Source organism: Grammomys surdaster, unplaced genomic scaffold (genome assembly GCF_004785775.1).
Source record: "Grammomys surdaster isolate TR1022 unplaced genomic scaffold, NIH_TR_1.0 242, whole genome shotgun sequence".
Classification (NCBI taxonomy): domain Eukaryota; kingdom Metazoa; phylum Chordata; class Mammalia; order Rodentia; family Muridae; genus Grammomys; species Grammomys surdaster.
In genome coordinates, this window is record NW_021604687.1 from 1,074,774 (window position 1) to 1,095,025 (window position 20,252).

Consider the following 20,252-nt stretch of genomic DNA (forward strand, 5'->3'; position numbering starts at 1 on the left):
CTTGTCTTTAGTGACCCAAATCACATTTATGTAATTCCTCCATCCCTTTCCTTCCTTCCCTCCCTCCATCCCTCTCTCTCTCTCCCTCCATCCTTCCCTCCCTCCCTTCCTTCCTTTCTTCCTTCCTCCTTTCCTCCCGTCTTGGATTCATCCTTCCTTTCTTTCTTATCTTATTCTTTTTGTCTTCTTTCTTCCTTTCCTTCCTTTTCTTCTTTTTTCTACTCCACTGAAATCCAAGAGGAGTTATGGAAAGAAACTAAGAGGATTCACATAGACACCATCTGATGAAGGAAGCAGAATTGGCTTAGAGATGACATCGTGAGTTCACACGTATGGGTCCATCCTGGGATCCTTTAGATATGTAGAGGAAAGTGGTGTCTTTACTGGATTAATCTTCATGAGCCTCATGCACTTGTGTGACAACAGTGACATTTGAATGTTTTATGGCTTAAGCCTGCGTGGTAGGTGGATTTTCAGACATCATGGTTCCTCCTCTGCTCTCTCCTTCTGTTTTCCACAGGTGGGTGGTCTTGGAAGCCTGTGGAGACAGCTGAATGCCAGATAAGGTCAACACTTGTTTTGCCTATCTTTTTCCAGCCACACAGGTAGGTCCCAGCAACTGGTCCACATGTGGGGCATAAATTCTTAACCTTGGAATCCTTGGCACCAGTCTTGGATTTGTCTTCTGAATACCACCATTAGGTTCCTTGAAAGTAGAGGCTGAAATGAAATCTGGGACATCTGGCATTTATCAGATGTCACACATGTCTGAGAATAGGGGGACAGTGCCTGGGTCTGCTAAGCATGTCACTCTATATGGAAGTGCCAGACAAGGCTGGAGCATGGTCCTTGACATCCAAGTCAACTGCACTTCCTCTTTCTCATCCAATGTCACTCCTGGCCACAGGAGATAGCTTCCATCCTGCATACCCAATATCTTTTCTCCTGCAGGAGTGCCACACTATCCCTGAGGGAGGCACCTCTCAGGGAAAGCCAGAGAGAGAGAGAAAGTCTCTACAAAAATGTGAAAGTCTTCCAAATCTTTCTTATAATATCCTTTCTGGGAGCCAAGGAATTCTATCTTGACTACAGTTCCTGAAACTGTACTTTTTTGGAATGAAAACTTATTCTAGCCCACACTGGGCTGAGCCATGCCTGTCAGAACTCCAAGGAGCTCTCCAACTCATGAGACCAGCAGAAGAACATGGCAGCTCATTCCATAAACAGCTGGACCTCCAGGATTCAGGATGGGTTGGAGTCAGACAACACCAGAGAGTTCAGTGCCAGTAGTTCAGGACTCGTGGGCTGACTCAACCTATGCCTTTGTATCTCAGAGAAGACAAAAATCAGTTGTTCCCACTGGGAACAGTGGTGACTGGGGATCAATCAGCTTGTGACCAGAAGCTGGATCCCATGGAAACTAAAACATCACTGGGATCCTTCCTAAGGGAGAGTAGCAGTGACCTGGGCCACTACCCAGATGGTCTTGCTTGATGACAGAAGAAGCTAAGGAGTAGTAAATCTTAGGAAGAGAAGGGCAAAGGAATGGATCCCATTTCCCAGTGCTTGGGAGGCAGTTTCAGTTTAGCATGTGGCAGAGGCAGTGGAGGCCAAATCAAGGAGTGGTGTCAGAGCCCTAATCCCAAGACTGCAGGCAGATGTACTTACCACAAACTGATCCTCATCTTCCCCACAAGATTCTCCTATACCTCCCAATAAGTATCCCCTACCAAGGCACAACTCTGTTATTGTCACTGTCACACACAGAGGCCCCAGCGTCTTCCCACAGACCCACCTCAGTGGCTTGCTTCTAGCCTCACTGCCCTATTCATTATTCCTGGCTGGGCCTAATAGCTTTATTGAAGTCACATACTGTGGCATTTACCCTTGCACTTGCCCAGCTCAGTGGTTTTCAGTTGGTTCACAGCTATGCAACAACCACTATCAGTTAATTCCAATGAATTTTCATTACCCTAAAAAGGTCACAATGATTAGCAGTCAACCTCCATTTGCTCAGCACACAGACACTAACTGATCTAAATTCTGTCTCATAGATGGGATTGTTCTATAGGCATACAAATATGCCTTCTGTGGGCAGTTCTTTAACTGTAGCATAATACCAGCATTTCTCCACGTATCTCACTTCATCTGTTACGGTTAACTCACATTCTATTACATGATTGTATCACATTCTGTGTATAGATTTTGATTTCTCTATTGACAAACAATGATAAACATATTTTTATGTTTGTTATCCTGTATGTGTTTGGGGAAAATGTCTATTAAATTCTGCTGCTTAATTGTTAATTGAAATTCTGGGCTTTTAACTGGGAAATGGGAAGAGTTCCTCGAACATTATTGATAAAAGGAAAAATAGAGGTAAATTGCTCACTGAGTTGAGATACATTGGTAGCTGCTGACACCCATAGTGGATAAGCTGTCTGGAGTATTGGAATGGGAAAATGGATTTCTGTAAGTTGAATAGTGAGTAGAGGTGCAGACAACATACTCAAGAAAAGCAACAGACGGTGTTTGAGAAAGAAAGAGAACAAAGTTTAGTAAGTAGGGAGATAGGGAAGGTCTGGAAGGAGTTGGGAGAGAAGAAAATGTTCGAAATTCTTTTAATTAAAAAGTGGAAAAAGGAACAGGAGTCTTGAGGGAGCTGGAGGGAATACAGTTAGTCCTGGAGTACATGGACTTCTGTGCTTTCTTCTTGCTTTCCTTGAACTGAATGCTTTCTTGATACAATTTATTCAATGCTCTGTCTGTCTCTCCAGTCAGTCCCTAATACTTTAAATCCAAGGATAGTCCTTCTCCTAGCCACAGTTCCAGTGTATCTAACACACAAGCACTGATCAATAAAAGATTTGAGAGTTGGGTGTACATTTCTGCATGGAAACTGTTGTCTGAATAGACCCCACCATGCCATCCAGAGAGTTGTTTGACTTGTTTTGATGGGATTCAGGAAAATGAAACTCCTTCCCCCACTGTTACAAACAGCATATTGAGCTAGCTCAGTCATGTAGGAGAACTCATTGCTTTTTCACCATATGCTCTAGTGCCAGGGAAGGAAGACTACAGCTCCCACGAGACTCAGAATGTGGGATAAGCACAGACAATAAGAATAAGCATGGAGAAGAGCCAATGGCACCTTGCATCCTACTGGTCCAGGCCCTAGATTCAGTGCTGCTGGCCATTAACAGAGTCCACCAGCTGTGTTGCAGAACATTGTCTCTTAGCTCTACTGTCCGCAGAAACTCAGTAAAAGTGGCATGCATGTTGGTACCTCTTTCTACAGTGATTACAAATCTTGAAGGTGGTTGAGACTGTTCTTCTCTTGGGTGGTCTGCTAGGAAACAGAGGAAAGAGAGGCATGAGTATAGGAGGAAGACAGACAAAGACAATTCCCAACTCACAGTTCATATACCACCTGTGAGGCTGTGAGTGTCTCTCCATAATTAACTTCTATTGTGCTGTGTATAAGCAGAGGGGACTTTAGTATGCACTGGGGTTCTATATTCTTTTTGAGATGAAACACTTTTCATCCTTTTTGCCTTCTGAGGACACAGAAGGTACTGTTTATGAGAACTGGACCCTCAGCAGACACAGAACCTGCTGATGTTTTGATCTTTGATGTCTGGATTCTTGCACTGTGTGTGATAAGTTTATACTATTGGTATGCTATCCAGAATTAAAGTACTATTTTTTTTTTATTAAAAGACTGGTTCTCATGGCTTCTTTGGGACACAGGCAAAAATAAGCATATGTGGGTCTTTGGTGTGCTGATAGATTTTATTCTTCCGTTTCCCAAGTTCCATTACAGCTTGGTTGCACTAGAGGTCTAGACGCACCCCATCTGCAAAATGTACCAAAAGAGCCTCATTTGATGCTGTTTGGAGATAAAAAGACACAAACTGTCACCACATTTGACTCTTATACTATAATATATAGTATAAAATATATGACACAAAAACATGATGTATACACAGGATCCTAATATTTTTTGCATTTCATGGTAAAAGGAAAAAGTAAGGTAAATTTGGTGAGTATTTATTGAATCTGAGTGAATGTATAGTAAGCGGTATTGTATCTTAAAGTGGTGGATAAGGAAGTAAGTGCAGGCAGTAGGGTTGGTGGAGGGAGAGGGTGGCTGGTGAAGTGGGTGCTACATAAATTTTTCTACGGAGACAAAAACATCTATCAAATACAGAGTACTGAGCAAAGAAAGGCAGACTAATGAGTTTATTGGGGTCATTTGTTAAAGCATAGGGGGCTTAGGAAGCTTTATCACCAAAGAACATGGGTGACAACTCACCCAAGCAGCATCATACCTTGCAGGCAGCTCCACTGAAAAGTTTTCTCTCTTCAAGCAATGATCTGCTGCTTACAGAACATTCGAGAGGGGCCTCATGGGTATTGTAGTTTCTGAGTTTATGAATCCCCATCTTTTCTCCAGAAGAGAATATTTCAATATGGAAGAAAGAACTACATAATAGTGCAGACATTCCTAAATCATTGCCTAAAAGCCTAAGTACAGCAAGTTGATGGAGGCTTGGAGCTGGGTTTAAGATTAGCAAAGAGTTATAGGCAATTAATGACTGCTGAGAGAAGGAGAATCAGTATTCTCCAGGGATGAGCACCATAACTGGCCATCCAACATCAAGAAGCCAACCCTAAAAGCATATACATACAAGCAAGACTAAAGGGACTTAATAGGTAACTCTCCTATCCTTCATTACAATCTCTCTAGTCTCAGCTCCAGCCCTGTAACAGACTGCCTGCTTGTCAGTGCCTCTCCTCCCACCTCACCTTCATTCCCTGGAGACTCCTCTTGGTGACCCCTCCCCTCTACTTCTAGCCCATTCCCATTTCTTTGTATTATCCACCAGATTTAGAAACACTTTCTACCTCGGATTCCAAGTAGCCACACCAGACTTGAACTCAGTCTTTCCTCCTAGCCATTCTCTACTGCTCTCTGCCACTCACTGACCTGCAGAAGCATTCTCTGTGCCGGGTAACCCACAGCCACCACACTTTCCTAAGATCTAGGAAGGTCAGGAGAAACCAATGGATGCAACCCCTCCCCCCAAAAAAAACCCACCAAAAACTAGACGAGATAGCAACACCTAGAACCACTTCAACCATCCTAACCACAGATGTGTAGATACCAGCACAAAATCACAAACATTGACAGCCAAGACAATATACTACCATTAGAACCCACTAACTCTACTGCATTAGGCTCTGAAAAGTGCAATACAGCTTAAATACAAGACAAGAACTTCAAAACACTATTGTGAATATGTTCAAGGAATTTAAAAGAGGATATGAATAAATTCCTTAATGAGGTCTGTGAAAACACAAATAGGTGAAATGAAATAATATAAACAGTTCAAGACATAAAAGTAGAAATTAAATCACTAAAGAAAATCTAAAATGAGATAAAACTGGAAATAAAAATTTTAGAAAGTCAAACAAAACATAAGAGGCAAGCTTCATCAACAGAATCCAAGACATGGGAAGAGAGAAAATGCCAGTCATTGAAAACAAGGCAGAAGAAATGGATACCTCAGTTAAGAAAATTTTAAATCTAAAAATATCTGGGCACAAAGCATCCAATAAATCTGGAGAAACTATGAAAAAAAAAACAAATCTTCAAATAATAGGTTCCTGTTTTCAAATACAATAAAAAGATACAGACTAACACACTGTATTCAAAAAAAGAATCTATTTTCTGTTGCATCCAAAAAACATCAAGAATAGAAATTACCTCAGTATAAGAGATGGAAAAAGATATTTCAAGACATTTTAATGTTACACAAAACAGGCTTCAAAATGAAACTAATCAGAAAAGATGGGAAAGACACTATATACTCCTCAAAGAAAAAGTCCACTAAGAAGATATTACAATTCTAAACACCTATATACCAAACACAAGGGCATTCAAATTTATAAAGGAAACACTACTACAGCTAAAATCTCATATCTCCGCCAACATAGTGATAGCAGCTGACTTCAATACCCCATTCTATCAATAAACAAGTTATCTAGAAAAAAAACTAAATGGAGAAATGTTGGAGCTGGTGTCATAAGCCAAACTGACCTAACAGATATTTACAGAATATTTCACCCAAACACAAATGAACATATTTTCTTCTCAGCAGCTCATGGAGCATTCTCCAAAATGACCATATATTGGTTCACTTGATGAGTCTCAACAGACACAAGGAAATTGAAATAACATCCCATTTAACCTCCACTGATTAAAGCTGGATATCAAGAACAAAAGAAACAGGAGCTTATGAACTCATGGGAACTAAACAGCTTAGTAGTGAATGAAAAATTGGTCCAGACAAAAGTTAAGAAGGAAATTCAAAGCTTTTTAGAATTGAATTAAAATGAAAATATGACATACCCAAGCCTATGGGACACAATGAAGGCAGTTCTAAAAGGCAAGTTCATAGTACTAAGTGCTTACATTCAAAAATTGGAGCAATAGCATATTAGCAACTTAATAGCACACCTGAAAGCTCTAGAACAAAAAGAAGAAATGACACCCAAGAAGAGTAGACAGCAAGAAATAGTCAAACTAGAGATCAATAAACTAGAAACAACAACAAAACGACACAAAGAATCAGCGAAATAAAGTTAGTTCTTTGAGAAAATCAAGAATATGATAAACCTTTAGATAAGTTAACTAAAATACGGAGAGAGAACAAAATTAATGTAATTAAAGATAAAGAAGGAAACATGGAAAAGACAATGAGAAAAAAATCAGAGAATCATGACATACTCTAGAAATCTCTTCTCCACCTAAAAGAAGACCTAAAAGAAATGGATAATTTTCTTGATATATATGAGTTAAATCCAGTTAAATCAAGATCACATAAACAACTTAAACAGATTCATAACCTCTAATGAGATAGAGAAAGTAAGTAAAAGTTTCTCAAGCAAAAGAAGTTCAAGGCCAGATGGATTCAGTACAGAAGTCTACCCAGTATTCAAAGAAGAATTAACACCAATTCTCTTCAAACTATTCCACAAAAGAGAAACAGAAGAGACATTGCCCAATAATTTTATAAGACCACAGTTACTCTGATACTTAAACCATATAAAGACCCACCAAAAGAAAGAGAATTATAGACCAATTTTCCTTATGAACATCAGTAGAATCCTCAGGAAATTCTTTCAAACCATATCCAAGAAATCATTTAAAAGATCATCCATCATGATCAAGCAGGATTCATTTAGAGATGTAGACAGGGCTCAACACATGTACATCAATAAGCATAATTCACTATATAAGGAAATTGAAAAACAAAACCATATGATCATGTTATCAGCTGCAGAAAAGGACTTTGACAAAATTCAACAACACTTCATAATAAAAGTCCCAGAGAGACTAGGGATATAAGAGACATACCTAACATAATAAAGGCAGTTTACAGTGATCTCACAACCAACATCAACCTAAATGGAGAGAAACGCAAAGCATTTCCACTAAAACATCAGGAACAAGATGAGGATGTCCATTCGTATCTATACCTATTGAGTAATACTTGAAGTCTTAGGGATAAAACAATTAAGATCAAGGGGATACAGTTAGGAAAGGAAGAAGTCCAAGTTTTTTTTTTTTTTTTTTAAAGATGATATGATTCTATATGCAAAAGACCCTAAAAACTCCACCAGGAATCTTCTGCAGCCAATAAGCACTTTCAGCAAAGTAGCAGCATACAAACTTACCTCACAAAACTCAGAGAAAGAAATCAGGAAAATAGTGCTTTTCACAGTAGCCTGAAAAATATATCTTGGGATAACTCTTACCAAGAAAGTAAAAAGATTTTTATAATAAGAATGTTAAGACACTGAAGAAAGAAATTGGAGATGTATAGAGATGAAAAGACCTCCCATACTCATGGATCAGTAAGATTAATACAGCAAAAATGCCCGTCCTACCCAAAGCGATCTACAGATTCAATGTGATCTTCATCAAAATTCTAACACAATTCTTTACAAATATCAAAAGGACAATTTTCAACTTTGAATATAAACAGTAAAAACAGGGTAATTAAACATTATATTGAGCTTATAATGGCTCAATAAGAAAAAGAGCCATTGAAGTTATCACTATCTTCAGCATTAAGTTGGACTGCACAGCTATATTAAAACAACCACCCAGCATAGATAGCATTGGCATTAAAGCAGATACACTGATTAATGGAATCAAATTGGAGACCCATATATAAGTCCACACACCTATCCATACTTTTTTTTAAAAAAAAAATAAAGAAGCCAGAAAATGCACTCTGGGAAAAAAAAGACATTAGCAAATAGTGCTGATCAAACTGGATCGCTACATGTAGAAGAATCTAAATACAACTTATCATCCCTCACCAAAAAAAAAAAAAAAATCAACTCCAAATGAATCAAGTACCTCCACATAAGCTCAGATACCCTGAAACTGATAGGAAAAAAAAAGAGGGAATAATCTAGAACACATTACCACAGGAAAAGACTTTCTGAACAAGATACCAATAACCCAGGTACTAAGAACAACAACTAATAAATGGGACCTCATGAAACTGAAAAGATTCCATAGGGCAAAGGACACTAACATTCAAACAAAGCAGCGGCCTACAGAATTGGAAAAAAAATTTTATGTGTTATACAGCCAATATAGGGTTACTATCTGTATAAAGAAGCAAAACCTGGACATCAAGAAAACAAATAAACCAATCAAAAATGATGTACAGAATTAAAGAGCTCTGAAAAGTTAAAACACACTTGTCTGAGAAACACTTAAAGGTATGTTCAACATCCTACGTCATCAGGGACACACAGATCAAAACTACTTGAGATTTCATCTTATACCAGTCTCAATGAAAGCTTTGAGGATGTTTTTTGTTTTGTTTGACTTTTATTGCTTTGTTTGGGCATTTTTAATCTTACTGATCATTTGGTTATATATTATGGCTTCTGATTTTGTGTTTTTATGGGTGGTATGTGTATATGTGTGTGTGTGTGTGTGTGTGTGTGTGTGTGTGTGTGTACACATGTATTTCTTGTGCTTTTTATTTACTTGTTTTATTTATCTGTTTTTTTTTCAATAGAAAAAGAAAGAAGAAGTTGGACAGGTGAGGAGGTAGAAAGAACCTGAGACAGATGGGAGAGAGAAACCCATGATCAAAATTTATTGTATGGATTTTCAATTAAAAAGTCAGTAAGTTATATTTATATATTTATTATAATATGAATATGGCATCATAATGATTACAGACAAATAGGCCATTAATTTGAGAGGGGGTGGGAGGGGAGGAATGGAAACTGCTAGAGGAAAGAGGGGGCGGGAGACATATAGTGTTTCAATTAAAACTTTAAAAAACAGTAAGTCAGCCACAAAAGCACCTTTCCCAAACTCTCCCCCTCCTTCAATCATTAAGCCTTGTCTGACTTCAGTTTCTCCATGTTTCCTACTCCATTCCTCCACACTTGTTCTTGAGAAAAGCCAGCCTTGCATGTCGTTAATGCTTTTCATCTGAGGTTCCCCTCATATTTTCTGTTACTCCATGCTCATCTCCGTAACCTTCTCTTTCTCTGTCTTATTTAAAAACTAGTGTTCCCATCTTCAGCATCTCCATCAACAATCTCAACACACTACACACAGACTTCCCACAGTACTCCAAACTTTACCTCTCTTCTGCTTCCAGCCCTGATATCTGACTGTCCACAAGGCCTCACTTGACCTTGCCATGTATCTCTCAAACTGCACTCATCCAGTCTGAAGCCATGATGCAGTTCTCCAATCTCCCCACGTCCCCAAAAGTGAGTCCATTCTAGTCTTTACCCAATCTCTGCTTAGCCACTCAAATGAGCCCCAACTTTCTTGATAGCCCTCTCCTGAGAACTTACATGCTGATCCCCCAATCCCCAGTAATAGATAGCTGTTCATCCTTTGAACAAATCTGGCAGTGCTTCTTCTGTGCCATCTGTCCCCAGTCGCACACCATGGCATTAGACCTTCTTGCTACCCTGTAGGTCACTCTCTGCATCTTTAAGGTGTTGATCTGACCAAGTCATCCTGCCATTCTCTGACCATTTGCATAGTCCTGGAAATCTGACTAGGGAATGGCAAAAGGACAGATGCACAGACTCATTTACAGAACAGCTGAGATCAGGTGGGCCATGTGGACTCTGATGGAGTGGCACCAACTTCCCAGAAACCTCAGCCCTCCACACATGCTTGTATAGCCTAAGACTGCTCACCTACAGAGACCACCTATAGAGACCTCCTACTGACACTACCTAACCTATTCTCTTGTGCTGTATATAATAAATGCTGAGCCATCTCCCTGGCTCTTATCAGAGCATCCAAAGAAATTCGTATTTGACCTTGACTCTCCACTCTGACCTCATTTCAGTACATTCTTTTCTCATTCAGACTATATGTTCCTTCCTTAAGGCTAAACTCATATACATACATCTATGCCCACCCTTGCCATTGAAACTCATGATTCTGTGGCAGAGTTGAGCAAGAATATTCTTTCTTTAAGGAAGCTTCCCCAAGCACCAAGATTTTTGGTCAGCCTCCCTACTATGTAGATCCTACAGAACTCCACATGTCTTCGCCATGCACTTAATGCATTTGCAAGAAGACAAAATATAAATGTTTCTTGAACATCACCTTAACTCATTGGGTTGGGAGGTCCAGGAGCCAGGCACCATGCCTTCACTGTCTGCTGAATCTACCATGGGAGTTCATATGTGCTTGCTAGATGAAGGAGCGTGTGATACAGGGGAGGCCAAAGGAGAATGAAAGTGAGAGTGAGCATTGCTTCTGCTTTGCTGACTCATGGAGAAGATGGCGTTATCAAGCACTATGGCAGGAAGTAGCAGATGCAAACAAGAGGGGTTCCTGTTTGCTCCTGAGTTAGAGAAAGCAGGTCATCACCTGCAGCTTGAACAGTAGGCTATGAGAAGCAGGTCATCCCCAGGGACGAGTGGTGATGAGAATCTCTGAAAAGGACATCTGGCACACTTGCTTGTACCTGCTGGCTGGTCTTTTCCAATGACAGATTCATTGATCTTAGGGAATAAAAGAAGAACAGACTGCAGACAGACTGAGTGGCCTGAGATTCAATTTCAGCCTCACTCACCATTCTGCCCCAGGTTCAAATCTCCATAAGTGCCATCTCTCTTCTCTCCTCTTTTGTCTTATTTGTTGGACTAGAAGCATATCTCTTCAGATGGACAGTGTTGAGAACTAGAGACTGAAGTTGGAGCTGTCAGGAGAAGTCAGCAACACAAGTCCCCAGCACACACTAGACAGGCGAACAGGCAAGAATCTTCCTTGAGCGGGATCCCATATGGCTTTCGAGGGCACCCTACCCTCTTTCTAGCAAAGCCTTTTGCAAAGCTCCATCCTGAGTATCTCAGGGAGTGGTAACTTGAGCTCCCAGCATGACGGAATAATGACCAAATGCAGCTCAATGGTAAAGTTCTGGTATCCCAGGGTGTAGTGTGTGTGTGTGTGTGTGTGTGTGTGTGTGTGTGTGTTGAATATGTGTGGTATACAAATACTGTACATACATGTGTGTAGGTACATGTAGGGCACATGAGACCATGTTACCAGACAGGCATAAGAAGTGGTAAGGTTGAATGAGCTCAAACCCTAGGAATCTTAGAATTGAGAACGGCAGGAGTTGGAGCCATTTCCTACCTGCCTCTACCTGCTCTGGAACACCCTACTAAGCACCATGGGTACTGGTTCATGGATCATAAACACCTGGAGTTCTTCACTGAGCTAATGAGATATCTAGACAGCCCCAAACTTTCAGCTTCCTTTCTTGGGTATTCCTTCCTGCAAAAGGTATTTAATCCCTTGTTCATCCCGAATAAAGTATATGCATTTACATCCACCATCAAAGAAACCAGTACGAGCAAGCAAGAATCATCTTAGAGAGTTGTTTTATTAAGGATTGCCACAGGGAAGGCTTTCGTCTTAAAGAGCCGTGCCAAAAACCCCTCAGGAAGGCCTTCTCTCCACCAGCCCTTTCAGCCCTTCCAGTACTCTGGGCACTAATTCCCAATCATACCAGGTTCTTCTCATCTCAGGCTCTGCCTTCCTCTTCCTGCCCAGTGGGTGTATACCCTGAGGGAAAATGAGGACCTTGGACCCCAGTTTCTGACTCCCAGTAGTAAACTGGTGACACCCAAGTACCCAGAGAGGAGACCATAGCATTTTTCCCAGACTCCGTTGTTTCCCCTTCCGGTCCAGCAAAGAAAGACACAGACTGGACCCTTATTTCAGTTTTCCTTCTGCCTCCCCTGAGCAGTGTCCCAGTGGTGCCCAGGCACCACCAGCGGAGAGGCAGAACACAATATGATAGATGCATGTGTCCAAATGTACACAGGTAGAGACCAGAGAAGGACGCCAGGTGTTATTTCTATTACTCTCCCCATTGCTTCATTCTCTGTCTGCACTCCACAGTACTGGACTTGCATACACATACGTGGCTACACCTGGGGTTTTGCCATGGATGCCACGGATTTGAACTTGGGTCTTCATGCTTATACAGCAAGTGCTCTTACCTACAGAGCTACCTTCCCAGCCCTTGTTTCTTCATCTGACTGTGAAAGAGTGACCTGACACACAATACCATAACATTTCATTGATCTCAATGTATGAGCTACCTAGGCATGAGCCTCATAAAACTGAGATTGGAGCAATGGCTTACTGATTGAAGGTATTTTCTGCTCTTCTAAGGGATCTGGGTTCAGTTCCCATCACCTACGTCAAATGACTCACAACTGCCTATTAACTTCATGCTCTCATCTGGTTTCCTCTAGAATTAGACTCAGGTGGTACATATGCCTAGACTCTGGTATATATATATACACATACACATTAAATAATAAACAAACAAACAAACAAATAAATAAATCTTTTAAAAATATTCATAGAATTCTACAAAAATACTTCTACTGTAAAAAGTCATTTTAACAATTTATAGAAATTTCAGTTAAGCTATAGGACCCCTTCCTGAAATAACACAATAATAATTTTAGGATTAAAATTGGAAACATGCTATTTGTTTCCCATTTAACTTGAAGCAAAATAATAATTTGAGTAGCTTTTCAACACCTAACACTTTGGAAAGTAGCCCCTCAGATTCTATACACTAAAAAAATGTTTGAGAATTTCATACATGAATGTAATGCATTTTTATCAAATCCATCCCCTGGATCATTCCTCTCCAACTTCTTAACACCCCTCACCACTTTCCCTCCAAATTTCATATACTTTTTTTGTTAATCCATTGAATGCGCTTAGCACTGCTCCCATGTATAGAGCTATTCATTGGAATGTGGACAGTTTATTAAAGGCCAAGTCTGAGGATACACTGACTACTTCTCCTCTAGCAAAGATCAGTTACCAAAAGCTCCTCAGTTAGGGATGGGACTTCATGAGTCCCATCGTGATCCATGTGGGGATTTTGGTCGGGTTTATCTTCTACAGGTCTTGTGCATGCAGTCATAGCCACTCTGAGCTCATGTGTGCAGTGTCCTTGTTGTGACCAGAAAAGACTGTTTCACAATAGTTATCTACACTTCTGCCTCTTACAACCTTTTTATCCCTTCTTCTGAGATGCTCACTGAGCCTTAGGAAGAGATGTGTCCTATTTAGGGTTGAGTACTCCATAGCCTTTTATTCTCTGTGCTTAAGTCAGTTGTATGTCTCTGTATTAACCATATCTGCTACAAAAAGAAACTTCTCTGATAAAGATTTAGAGCTGCACTGATGAATGGGAATAAAGGTGAGTATTTTGAGTACAGTTTAATACTCTGTCCAATTAGCTAAATAATAGGAATGAGTTCGCCACTCTTGACCTAAGACCTATCAGATCATGGGTTATTGGCCAAATTAACAGTACCAAGTTTGGGTTCTGTCTTGTGTAGTGGATTCCAGTTCCCATCCATGCCATTGTTGTACCAGTAGGCCTATTTTGTCAGACAAGTCATTATTGTAGATCACAAGGCTTATGGCTGGGTAAGAGTGCTGATGACTGTTCTACTCCAGTAGCCTTCCCAGTACCTTTCAACATTATGAAAGTTATCAAGGATGGATGAAGCTTCTAGGTCAGTATCCACTTGATTTCTTCCTGTTCTGTGACTCGGGTATATGGTAACCTCAGCAACAAATAGCATTACGATCAATTTCTGGAATATAAGCAAAAGCAATGTTATTAGTTTGTTGTTGGAGTTTTTAATGAAACCCTACTAAAGACAGCTTAAAAGGAGGAAATACACATCTGGTATGGGGTTTATAGTTTGATATCCTGTGAGAAACATTTTCCTCCCTTATAGGCTAACTCCATTTTAGCTGGGTTTGTATAAGTATTTTTTTAAGGAAGCTTCTACAAGAGTAGGTTTTTGAATTTTTTAAAAGACTTTACTATTAGTTATCTATCTCTGTTCCCTAAACTCTTCCCTTTCATCCTCCACTCTGTTTCATCCTTTCTTGTTCCATTCCCCTTCCCTCGTTCACCCACCTGTATTTTATTAGACTTCTGCCTTGAAAATCCTCCCTACATGACCCCTTTCTAGTTTTATGTCTTCTTCCATTTTAAGCACATATATTAAAAAAATTAAAAGCTAAGATTATCATGTGAGAGAGAGCATAAAGCATTTGACTTTCTGGTTCAGGTTATCTCACAGAAAATAATTATCTCCAGTGTCATACATTTGCTTTCAAATTTCATAGTATTGTTTTTCTTCACAATTGAATAAAATTCCACTGTGTATGTGTACTGCATCTTCACTATTTTCTAGGCTGTTTCTACTTCTTGGCTTTTGTGACTAAAGTAGCAATGAACGTGGATAATCAGGGATCTCTGTCATAGACCATAGAGTCTTTCAAGTACATTCTTAGGACTGGCATTGACGAGTGATATGGTAGATCTATTTGTAACTTTGTGAGGATCCTACACGCTGATTTCCATAGTAGTTAGACTAATTTGTATATCCACTAACAGTGAATACATGTTTCCCTTGTCCCACATCCATGCCAATATTTGTTGTCATTTGTTTTCTTGATTTTATATATTGTGACCACTAGATGAGATCAGAAAATAAGTTCTCCATGTCGTATAATAGTCAAAATAGTGAATTATGAAAAAAAAATTATTTGAAAGCTGCAAAAGAGAAAGACAAAATAATATATCAAAGCAAGCTTGTCATAATAGAAGCTGATTTTTCTATGGAAATTTATAAGCAAGAAGGGCCTGAACCAAAGTACTACAAGTTCTGAAAGACCATAGATGCCAGGCTAGATTATTATACCCAGCAAAACTATCTGTCATAATAGAAAGATAAAGAAAAAGTCTTCACAATAAAAGAAGGTCAACAGAATTTATGACCACCAAGCCAGCCTGACAAAGGATACTGACAGAAATCCTACAGACTAAAAGGACAAATGTATATCTAAGAGGTGACAGAAAAAAATAAACTATGCTAGATCAATGACTAATCAAAGGTGAACTAAGAAAACAAATGCCATGAAATCAACAAAATGACTAGAATCAGTACACAACTTCAAATAATAACTCTGCATACTAAGACTTCCATCACCCCACGTAAAAGGCACAGATTATCAGACTGGATTTAAAAACAGGAACCATCATTTTGCTCCCTACAAGAAACATACCTCACCACCAAAGATTAAAAATTACTTTAGTGTGACATGGTACACCTACACATTCCAAACAAATGGAACCAGGAAACAAACAGGACAAAATAGGAAACAAAATAGACTTCAAACAGAAACTAATTGGAGGCAATAAAGAAGGTCACTTCAGACTGATCAAAGAAACAATCAATCTAGAGGACGTTACAATGCTAAACATGCATGCACTAAACTCAGATACACTGAACTTCATAAAGTAAACGCTGCTAGAGATAAAGGCACAGATCAGTCTCAACACATTAAGGGTAGGTGACATCAGCACATCACTTTTGCCAATTGACAGATTATACACAAAATGAATAGAGGCACAATCATGCTAAGTGACATCATAGGTGAGAGACCTACAGAGCATTACATCTAAACACTAGAGAGTACACATTCTTCTCAGCAGTTCATAAAACTTACACTAAAATAGATGACAGTTTGGAGCACAAGGCATGTCTCAATATATTTAGGAGAGCTGAAATAATTCCTTGAATTTTATTTCACCACAAACAAAGCTAGATATCAGCAGCAATAAAAACACAGAAAATACTTATTAATTAAAAAGAGTCTTAATTAGAGTTAACTGATTGTTTACAGCCTTCTTTTTTACATTAAAAATAGATTTTAATTATTCTTTCTATTCATTTACATCTCAAATTATATCTCCTTCCCTGATTACCCCTCCACAACCTCTATATCCAACATCTGCCCTCTCCCCCTTCTCCTTTGCTTCTATGAGGGTGCTACAACACCCCCCCCCACTTCTCTGCTCTAGCATCCCCCTATGCTGGGGCATCAAACCTCCACAGGACCAAAGGCCTCCTCTCCTATTGATGTCAGACAAGTCCATCCTCTGCTACATATGTATCTGGAGTCCTGGAGTCCTCCCTGTACTCTCCTTGGCTGGTGGTCTAGTTGGATGGACTGGCCAGCCAACAACGTTCTTCCTATGGGGTTGCAATCCACCTCAGCATCTCTAATCCTTCCACCAGCTCCCTGACCAGGATCCCCAAGCTCTGTCTGATGGTTGGAAACAAGCATCCACATCTGCATTGGTCAGGTGCTGGCAGAACCTCCCAGGGAACAGCCACACCAGATTCCTGTCACCAAGAGCCTCTTGGCAACAGCAACAGTGTCAGTGTTTGGCGTTTGCAGACAGGATAGATCCCCAGGTAGGGCAGTCCCCAGGATGGCCCTTCCTTCAGTCTCTGCTCCATTTTTTGTCCCTGTCTTTCCTTTGAACAGGAATGTTTCTGGATTAAAAACTTTGAGATGGGTGGGTGGCCCCATGCCTCACCTGGGTGCCATGCCTATCTCTTGGAGGTAGTCTCTACAGGTTCTATCTCCCCTTTGCTGCACATTTTGGCTAAAGTTATCCTCGTTGAGTCCTGGGAGCCTTTCACTTCCTTGGCATCTGGGACCCTCCAGTGACTACCCCAGTTCCTCATCCTCCACTGCTACATATTTTTATTTGATTTCCTGACCTTCTGTACCTCTCTCCCGTCCCCTCCAGTACCTGATCCTGCCTCCCCTCTCGCCCTCCCAGGATCCCCCTCCCTCCACCTCCAACCATCATCCTGTTCCCCCCTCTATGAAGGACTGAAGCATCCACACTCTGGTTTTCCTTCCTCCTAAGCTCCATATGGTCTGTGGGTTGTATCGTGGGCATTGTGAGCTTTTGGGCTAATGTCCACTTATCAGTGAGTGCATACCATGTGTGTTCTTTTTTGTCTGTGTTACCTCACTCAGGGTGATATTTTCTAATTCCATCCATTTGCCTAAGAATTTCATGAAGTCATTGTTTTTAATAACTGAGTAGTACTCCATTGTTCAAATGTATCACATTTTCTGTATCCATTTTTCTGTTGAGGGACATCTAGGTTGTTTTCAGCTTCTGTTTATTATAAATAAGGCTGCTATGAACATAGTGGGGCATGTGTTCTTGTTATATGTTAGAACATCTTCTGGGTATATGCCCAGGAGTGGTATAGCTGGGTCCTCAGGTAGAACTATTTTCAGTTTTCTGAAGAACCATCATACTGATTTTCTAAGTGGTTTTACCAGCTTGCAATCCCATCAGCAATGGAAAAGTGTTCCTCTTTCTCCACATCCTTGCCAGCATCTACTGTCACCTGAATTTTTTTATCTTAGCCAATCTGGGTGTGAGGTGGAATCTCAGGGTCATTTTGATTTGCATTTCCCTGATGACTAAGGATGTTGAACATTTCTTTAAGTTCTTCTCAGCCATTTGAGATATTTCATTTGAGAATTCTGTTTAGCTCTGTGGCCCATTTTTTAATAGGGCTATTTGGTTCTCTGGAGTTTAACTTCTTGAGTTGTTTGTATATATTAGATATTAGCCCTCAATCAGATGTTGAACATTTTTTTAAGTGCTTCTCAGCTATTTGAGATACCTCAGTTGAGAATTCTCTGTTTAGCTCTGTACCCCATTTTTAATAGGGTTATTTGGTTCTCTGGAGTCTAACTTCTTGAGTTCTTTGTATATTTTGGATATTAGCCTTCTGTCAGATGTAGGGTTGGTAAATATCTTTTCCCAATCTGTGGGTTGCTGTTTTGTCCTATTGACAGTGTCCTTTGCCTTACAGAAACTTTTCAATTTATAAGGTCCCATTTGTTGATTGTTGATCTTAAAGGGTAAGCCATTAGTGTTCTGTTCAGGAAGTTTTACCCTGTGCTCAAGTATTTGAGGCTCTTCCCCACTTTCTCTTCCATTAGACTCAGTGTATCTGATTTTATGTGGAGGTCCTATTTACAACCCTCTTTAACATAAAGTACCTCATACCCGCAAAGGGACTTTTGGCTCAGGCTGGCTAGTGTGGGAGTGGTTGTGGGGAACAAGGTGCTCAAATGACAAGGTAGATGATATATAGTGAAAACAAACAGTAGCTAGGTCAACCTCAGGACTCAAAGCAATATATATATATATATATATATATATATATATATACACATACATAAATATATATGCATATATAATCATATATTATATCATATAATATTACATCACTACATATTATATATTGTATTTATACATAAATATATAGTAGCATGTATAATAATATATATAGTATATACAGCATATTTTTCCCCAAATTCCACATTCTAGGAGGATTCTGGCTTCCTTATCATTTACCATGATGTCCAAACTCTGAGCAAGGATCAACTTCTTGGCTAATATTGAGTGACTCCCTTGATTTTTCATGTCATGCTAATTTTATCCTATAAATTGAGTGGGAAAATGTCTTTAGGTACTAAGCTGAAGATAGTAAATGAGGTTCAAATCTTCTTGTCTGGGCAAATGTGGAGTAGCATCAGGTAAGAAACAGTGTTGAAGATAAAGGAGAGCCAAGCTTTGAGTCAGCTGTCACAGAGCTGACTTTTCTCTGCCTCTTGTAAGGCACAGTCAGACTCAGGCATACGTGCTTATCTGCAGAAGGTGCTATGCACATGGCTGTAGCAAGCAGAGATTTAGATGTGCTTCTTGGTAGCTTGCTGGCTGCAAAATATACTTCTTTTTTAAAAATTGGATATTTTATTTTTATTTCAGATGTTATTCCCTTTCCCCATTTCCCCACAAAACCCAGAAACTCCCTATCCCATCCCCCTTCCTCCTGCTTCTATGAGGATGTGCCCCACCCCCATTCCTACCTCCCCACCCTCGAATTCCCCCACACTGGGGCACCCAGCCTTCACGGGATCATTCTTGTTCAAACCTTGAATCACCTACAGAGGTCGGCAGGGAGCTCTGTTCTTGGAAGATCCAGGCCTATGGTGTTTATACTCTTGGGTACATGGTCTTACCATTGGGCAGAAGGAGACGAGAAGCCTCTGCACTGGCAGTAGAGTTCTTCAGAATCTGGGAGTGAAACAGTTATAATCCATTAACCATTAACCAGAAACAGTCGAGTACAATCTCCCTTTGTGATCAGGAGAGGAGAGCTGGCTGTGATTCAAAACGAGAAAAATCACCACAGATACTCCCCACAACTCAAGACAAAAACATGCAATCTAGGTGAAGGCACTTGCTACTAAGCTGGTCCCAATTTCTGATAGAAAAAGAAAACTGATTGCTACAAGTTGTTCTTTTATGTAACCTTCAACCCTGAGGTATAACATGTTCACCCCACGTACTTTCTCATACACACACATACACAAAACATGAAATGGAATAAAAATCTCTGTCGATATGCAACTTATCTAAGAGATGAGTATGTTGAGAATTCCTTGGTTATTCTGTCACTCTAACACATTTTGTTTTTCAGCCATTTTCTTCTCCAGTCCATGTTTCTGTATAAATACCTTTACTGAGTTCAATGTTTCGATTTACATTTCACACGAAATCAAAGTCCAGTACTTTCTCACACTGCTTCCTGTTCTCTATTAGCGTCATCTGAGAACTGCCAAACACTTCAATTCATGGGTTGTCCTATGCTCAGAATACGCACGGCTTAGCATAAAGTCTTTCTAATGCATCATCCGGTTCTGAGTCAGATGGATTCACCCA

At 39.9% G+C, this 20,252-nt stretch overlaps 1 long non-coding RNA gene across 1 annotated transcript; it reads right to left on the reverse strand.

Annotated features, from left to right (window-relative positions):
- Positions 1–3,254: 3,254 nt before the first annotated feature.
- LOC114627105 lies at positions 3,255–19,574 on the reverse strand. The gene is made up of 3 exons (XR_003712332.1): positions 19,476–19,574; positions 14,093–14,217; positions 3,255–3,349 (listed from the first exon to the last, which is right to left on the reverse strand). It is a non-coding gene; the product is annotated as an uncharacterized LOC114627105 (long non-coding RNA).
- Positions 19,575–20,252: the final 678 nt, after the last annotated feature.